The following is a 6,773-nucleotide window of genomic DNA, read 5'->3' on the forward strand; positions in this document are numbered from 1 at the left end:
GCTCTGCAGTGTGTGGAAACATGCAGCATTCCCATAAAGCCCGCTGGGATGGGCTGTGCTCCTTGGGCGAGGTGCAAAACCTGAGCCCTGGGGTTCTGTGCTCAATGTTTGTTGGGATTCCTTCAAGATTCCTTTCATTTTCCCCTTGGCTCCCAGGGATTTCGGTGTGGGCTTTCTGAAACGCAACCCTTAAGGCTGCAAAGTGATGTTAGGATGGGACGTTGTCACCGGGGTTGAGCAAAGCTTTATGTTTCACAATCTGATAGCAGATTTGAGGGGGGTAGGGGTGGGGGTCCAGTTTGGAGCTTTCTGCCCTGTGGGTACAACAGCTGATGGAAAAACGAAGCATTTTGTGGTTTGGAAAGTTTGTTTGTAAGAATCTTTTAGCACAGAACTACAGCATCGTTATGGAATCGCTCTGGTTGATAAAGACCTCCATGATCCCCAACCTCCCCCTCCATGCCCACTGCCCACATCCCTCTGTGCTACACCTGAACACCTCCAGGGATGGTGATCCCACCACCCCCTTTGCAGGGAAGAAACGTTTCCCAATAGCCAACCGTTATCCCTTTAGGACAGCTGGCAGTAACGGGTTTAACGGTGCTCCCTTGCTGTAAAAACCATATTAAGCCTTTTGCAGGAACAAAAGCCTGGAGGTTTTGACAACACACTCCTTATGAAACAAAAGTCCCAACGAGTGTCTGGAGCAGCCCTTGCTGTGATCTTTTGCTGCCTGGGAGTGAGCCATCGGCACGGATGTGGGTTGAATAACAAGGAGCCCCGTGGCTGCGCAGGAGATGACAACGTGTTTTTGTAGGGTGATAAAAACCTGCTTTGTTGGGGTGTGCTGGAGCTGCCATGGGCTTCCCCCATCGATGCCAGGTGTTTGGGTCTTGGTTTCATGCCCGCAGGGCACAGCTTTCCTTCTGGTCCCAACTGTGTGGATGCTGCAGGGTTTGGGCACTGCGTCACGCTCAGTCTGCGTTTCACATCGTCACTCTCCCTAAATCACAAGGGGAGGTTTTAGGGGCGGCTCTGACAGCGCCGAGCAGCCCTACAGCACAGGGATGAGGGGATTTATGGCACCGCTACCACACAGCGAGGCTGCAAATGGGAGGGATGTTTGGGTTTAACAGAAGGGGAGCACAAATAGAAGGCAGAAAGGGGCAGGACGGAGGCTGTGGGAGGTGTGGAGTCATAGCGGTGCAGTGGAAGGTGGTTGGGCCCCTTTGTCTCCTTGGCGGTCACGTCACAGGGGTGTCCAGTTTTCTGTTGGGATTTTGGTTTTGGAACCCCAAGAATTGTATCTCAGCCCCAGATGAAGGCACGTTCATCTTTATGATGGGACAGGACTGAGGGCATCTCCTTGTCCCTGCAGGCAATTCCATGGTATTGGCTGTGCTTTAGTTGCTGTGGTCCATTGTCTCGAACCAAAGGAGTTTCATTCCCACCTGCTTTCCATCTTTCATCTCTGGTGCTCTTGATAACTCCAAGTTCTCTTGTCTTGGAGACTTCCTCCTCCCTCTCTCCGACCCTCCACACAGCCATCAGCGTTCTGATGTGGGTGTTTTATTGGAATAAAAGTAGATTTTTATCTCCAAAGCCTGTTTATTAAACTCTCCCCCTCCTTTCGCAGCTGGCTTCCACTCACCCTCCCAAGACATTTGTCGATTCAAATCAGGTTTAATCAACTCTCAATATTGGACGCAGTAAAATTGGATTTCTGAGAGCCCAATAATGCTGCACCAGAGCTGGGGGAGCTCAGATTTCATTGCGTTGGCGGCTGTGAGGAGCAGCCCCTACAGAACCCATCCATTGCGCTCTCCCAAAGAAATACGGATGATTGGTATTCTTATTAACACGCTGCTGTCAGAAATGACGGCTGGTAATATATACAGTTAATCTTCCTATCGGGCTGCCCATTTCTCACTGTCTGGGGAGCTTCCCCCAGTGCTGGGCACTATCCATACCCCCAGTTGCCCAAAAGGAGCCTTTGTTTTGTGCCACAGCTTCAGGTATTTCATACAGTCAAGGAATCATAGAACACCCTGGGCTGAAAAGGCCCACAGTGCTCATCCAGTCCCAACCCTCTGCTGTGTGCAGGGTCACCAACCAGCAGCCCAGGCTGCCCAGAGCCACATCCAGCCTGGCCTTGAATGCCTGCAGGGATGGGGCATCCACAGCCTCCTTGGGCAACCTGTTCCACTGCATTGGGTTCAGCCAACAGTGGGGTGAGGAGCCCAACATCAGCCTTAGGCCTCCCACTACTGCCAACCCATGCAAAACCCATGCCATAGCACTGCTCTAGGATCCCATAAAATGGCTTCTTCCCCTATTTCTTGCTGGCTATGTGCATGCAGTAAAGTACTGGTCTTGCGCAGCAGGAGTAGATTGAGGAAAACTGCTTTTTTTGTGTGTCAGTGCAGATTAAAGGCTCTGAGACGATGCTGCAAGACAGCAGATCTATGCTTGACTCCTTGCCCAGAAGCATTACCTGCCTGAGAGCAAATGCCAACAAAATCCCTGTTTACAAACTCATTTTGAAGCGAGCGAAGGCCCCGTGCCTCACCAAATCCAGGCAAGGATGCGACTTCCCTCACTCCCTGCAAGGGCTGCCAAGAAAAGCACATGGCAGATAATGATGTAATCAGCACTGAGGGGATGGCAATTAGAATCATTATAGAATCACAGAGTAGTTCAGGTTGGAAAAGACCTCCAAGATCCTCAATCCCAGCCCACCCCCTCCATGCCCACTGCCCACATCCTCAGTGCCACATCTCCACATTCCCTGAATGCATCCAAGGATGGTGACCCCACTGCTCCTGGGCAGCTGTGCCTGTGCTGGCAGCTTATTCGGAGCAGAACTGTTTCCTAACATCCAACCTGAACCTTCCTTGGTGCAACGTGGGACCATTGCCTCTCATCCTTTCGCTGTTACCTGGGAGGAGAGCCTCAATTCACATATCAAGGTGCCCCAAATGGGCCCAGTGCCCTTCCTGCTGCATGCATGATGAGAGAAAGCTGCTTGCAGATTGCACTTTGTTTTGATGGCTGGCTTAGAGCAATCATTAACAGGGGTTTTAGGGCAGGTTTCCCTCGAGGCATCAATCACCCAGAGGCAAAAGCATAGGGCTGTGGTTGGGGGTCCCAATTCCCCTTCGTGTTTTGTGGTGGTTGGACTTCTCCCTTCAGGACAGCACCAGCAAAGTCCCTTTGCTTCACTCCTGAGGCAGGCAGTGAAGTCCCAGTGATACCCAGGTGTTTCAACCTTGAGAATGGATTGGGTGCAGCAAGGAGGCGAAATGATGTGAGCCAGGACATTGATGGAGGAGAGGAGGAGAACAAGATGGATGGTGGGGTGGGAATGGGTGACACGGGCTGGTGGGAATCGAAAGGGAAAAGATGACAGGGGTGCCGAGTTCGCTAACAAAGACAAAGTGCTTGGATTTTTCTGGGGTGAGCCAGGAGAAAAACAGAACGAAACAAAAGAAAATGGAGAAGGTGCCGCATTGCTGCTGATGTCGGTCGCTTTTTGGACGTGGTGGGCTTTGCTGAGCTGTGGCCCAGCAGGAACCAGCACTGGAGCCAAAGCATTGGAGCTGTAGGCGAAGGAAAAATATCCCAAATATCCTCGTTTTGTTCAAATTGCATTCCAGAGCGATGCCTGCACAGCAAGGGCTGCGGTGTGTCCTCACCTGCTGCTCCCATCACCACCACCATGGAAGGTCCCAAGGTCAAGCACCACGGGTGTTGGAGCCCATTAATTAGCCCTTTAATGAGACTTTACCAGCAATAATAAAGATGAATTCCTGACTGTGGATGGTTGTTTATAGGGTACGGCCGAGGCCAGGAATATCTCCCATTGCCAGACTGCAGCCATTGTGCCCTCTGGTCCCCGGTCATTAAAAGGAAATTCATTTGGCCGAGCGCTGAAGTAAGCAAACTCTCTGATTTCTGGTCTGTTATGACTGTTAACCAGCTAGATCTCACTTTAATAGCTTATTTAAAGCACTGGGCCTCTGACAGCCTGGGTGATGGATGGAGCTGTCAGCACCAGCTTCGTTTGGAGAGGAGAGGAACATCTCTTAAACCAGAAGCTCCATAAATCAAAAGGATGAAAACCGGCGAGTGCGTTTTTCTGGGCAGGGGCATCCTTCTCCCTGCAGAGTGTAACAGGCACTAAATTGAGCCTGGATTTATCTGATCTGAAACCCCTTCTGACAAGCTATTCCAGCTGGGGATGTCGGGTGGGGAGCAGTGAGGAGCTACCATGCAGCCTCCTGGCCATGCAGCCCTGGAGAGCTATGGGGAGTTCTTGTCCCACATGCATCCAGGTCTTGTCCCATCCACATCTGGGTCTTGTCCCAGATATATCCAGGTCTTAATTATAAACCACATCTGACTCCTTTTCCATCCATACCTTGGTCCCAGGTCCTAATCCATCCACATCTGACTCCTGTTCCATCCATTCCTGGGTCTTGTCCCACTCAAATCTGGGTGCCACCATCACTTCCCAGCTGCCGTATGTCCCCCAAGCACTAATCCTGCCTGGAGGATTGACCCACATGCCTTGGGTTTAATAGGATAGCAGCAGAGCTGGGGAGGATACGATACCCTCGATCAGATGAAATAGCTTATGTAGATGGGGAATGTAGGTTTTTCCAGCATCAACACAAAAACATGACCATATGACTTGATGTTGCACCTCATGGACGCTTTGAAATGCTTGCCAAGCAGGTTACCATTGCTTCGTGCTCCTCCAGATGTGAGACCCACTACTAAGGGAGATTTTCACTTGCGTATCACAAGGCTGCTGCCTTCCATGCTGAGCCAATGGAGGGGAGCAGGAAGCCCTGCAGATGTGCTACTCACAGTGCCTGAGTTTTGTTTAATATTGAAAGATGCTTAAAGCACGGCTCTGACCTACATTGCCAAGCTCTTCAGTGGAGCTGGCTCTGCACGTGCTCTGCTGAGCAGTGGCTGTGCAGTGGGATGCTGGTGGTGGGGCTCTTTCCCCTCTGTTTTCCTCCTTTTTTCCCCCCTTTTCATTTCCCTTTCCTCTTTTTTCTTTCTCTTTCTCCCTTTTTTCCTTCTTCTCCCCCCCATCCTTCCATTTCCCCTGTCCTTTCCTTTTCCCTTTCTCTTTTCCTTTCTTTCCCTTTTCCCTTTCCCTTCACTTCCCCTTTCCCCCCCTTTTTTTCCCATCCTCTTTTTGCAGGCTTCGCTCTGACTTCCCTTTGCAAATCCCCATCTCTGATGCAGCCCCCTGCCCAGCCACACTGGGCGAGAAGTCTCTTCAGGACTCATAAGACAAACATTTTCTGAAAGCACACCCAAGGAGCCATTCCAGCCCTTTTTAGGTCAAAATCTGCATTTTTAAACACTTCCCAACATGAAAGCATGCCTTTAAAATAATGCAGATGCGCAGCCATGCTGTGCTGGGATGGATGCCTGCAGTGACCTTCTCCCAGCCTTTACAAACATGAATTTCACTTTGCTCCTCCAAAGCCACAAACACGCACCCACCCACCGAGGGAGAGGTGCCAAGGAGATGCCGAGCCTTGTGATGCCCATTGGGGACACACCAGAGCATCCCCAGTGATGGGGAGGAGGTCCAAGTTCCACCTGGGTCTTTCCCCATCCCAAAGCCCCGCACCCAGCCCTGATTCCTTGTGCTCATGGTGTGAATCCCGATGAGTTCCAGCTCTGTGCTGCAAACGCTCCTGTGGCTTTTTGGGGGTCTTGTGGCAGAGTTGAAGGGAGAGGAAAACCAGTGGACCACGTAATTAGTTTTTGGTTCAGCGATGGATATCACTTGCAAACAGGTAATCTCAACCTGAGCAGGCTTCTGTGCGATACTCCTCCTAATGAATGAGTGTAGCTGGATGGTCCTTTGCATTTAATATTAATACAAACACATGCAGCTGTCACCGCAATAAATAGAGCACCTCGCAGCGAGAGCAGACCTCTTAATCTAGGCTGGGAAACGTGCTGCTATTCGCTGCTTCATTTAAAGCTGCTGCCCCATCCCTCATAGTGACGCCCTCCCCACCTTCACTGCAAATTGATAATTCCAGGCTGCTCTCAGTGCCCAGCAATAAGCCTGAAGGATCGCATTTGCCATCTCCCTGGTAGGACAATGGGAAGCGATTTTGCACAGGCGTGGGCAGGCGGCGGAGGCATTTGGAGCTGAGTAATTGGATAGAGGCAGTGCAGGAAATCCTAATGGGCTGGTAATCCCGTCGTGCAGTAATCCCATGTGGCTGCCCCTGAATCCCAAGCAGCACCTTGCTCTCACTGAGATGTGATTTACAAAGCTCCGAGTGCTTGTGTTTAGCAGGCAGCGCAGGTTAGTCATTTAGTTAATCCTTGTTGAGGGGCTGGAATGAGTTGATTTTAAGGTCCCTTCCAACCCAACCTATTCTGTAATTCTGCGACTCTGTCCCCGTGGTGAAAAGCCAAGAGCACAGATACTGTGCTCAGAATGAAATCTCATGTCGGAACAAAGCTTCCTGACCTGTGAGTCAACCCCATCTTTGTGCACAGCTCTCCCAGGCTGCAGTCACAATCACAGAATCATTGAGGTTGGAAAAGAGCTACAAGATCCCCAAGCCCAACCCCACCCCACCATTCCCACTGCCCACTCTGTCCATAAAGCAGGTGTGGGATGGAGCATCAGCGTTCCACTCAAAGCTGGTTACCAGAAACTGACTCTTCCTGTTGTTGTTTTGGTGCCGGATTTCTACATTCAGGTTGCACCATTCTTATAGGCT

Source organism: Excalfactoria chinensis, chromosome 5 (genome assembly GCF_039878825.1).
Source record: "Excalfactoria chinensis isolate bCotChi1 chromosome 5, bCotChi1.hap2, whole genome shotgun sequence".
Lineage (NCBI taxonomy): Eukaryota > Metazoa > Chordata > Aves > Galliformes > Phasianidae > Excalfactoria > Excalfactoria chinensis.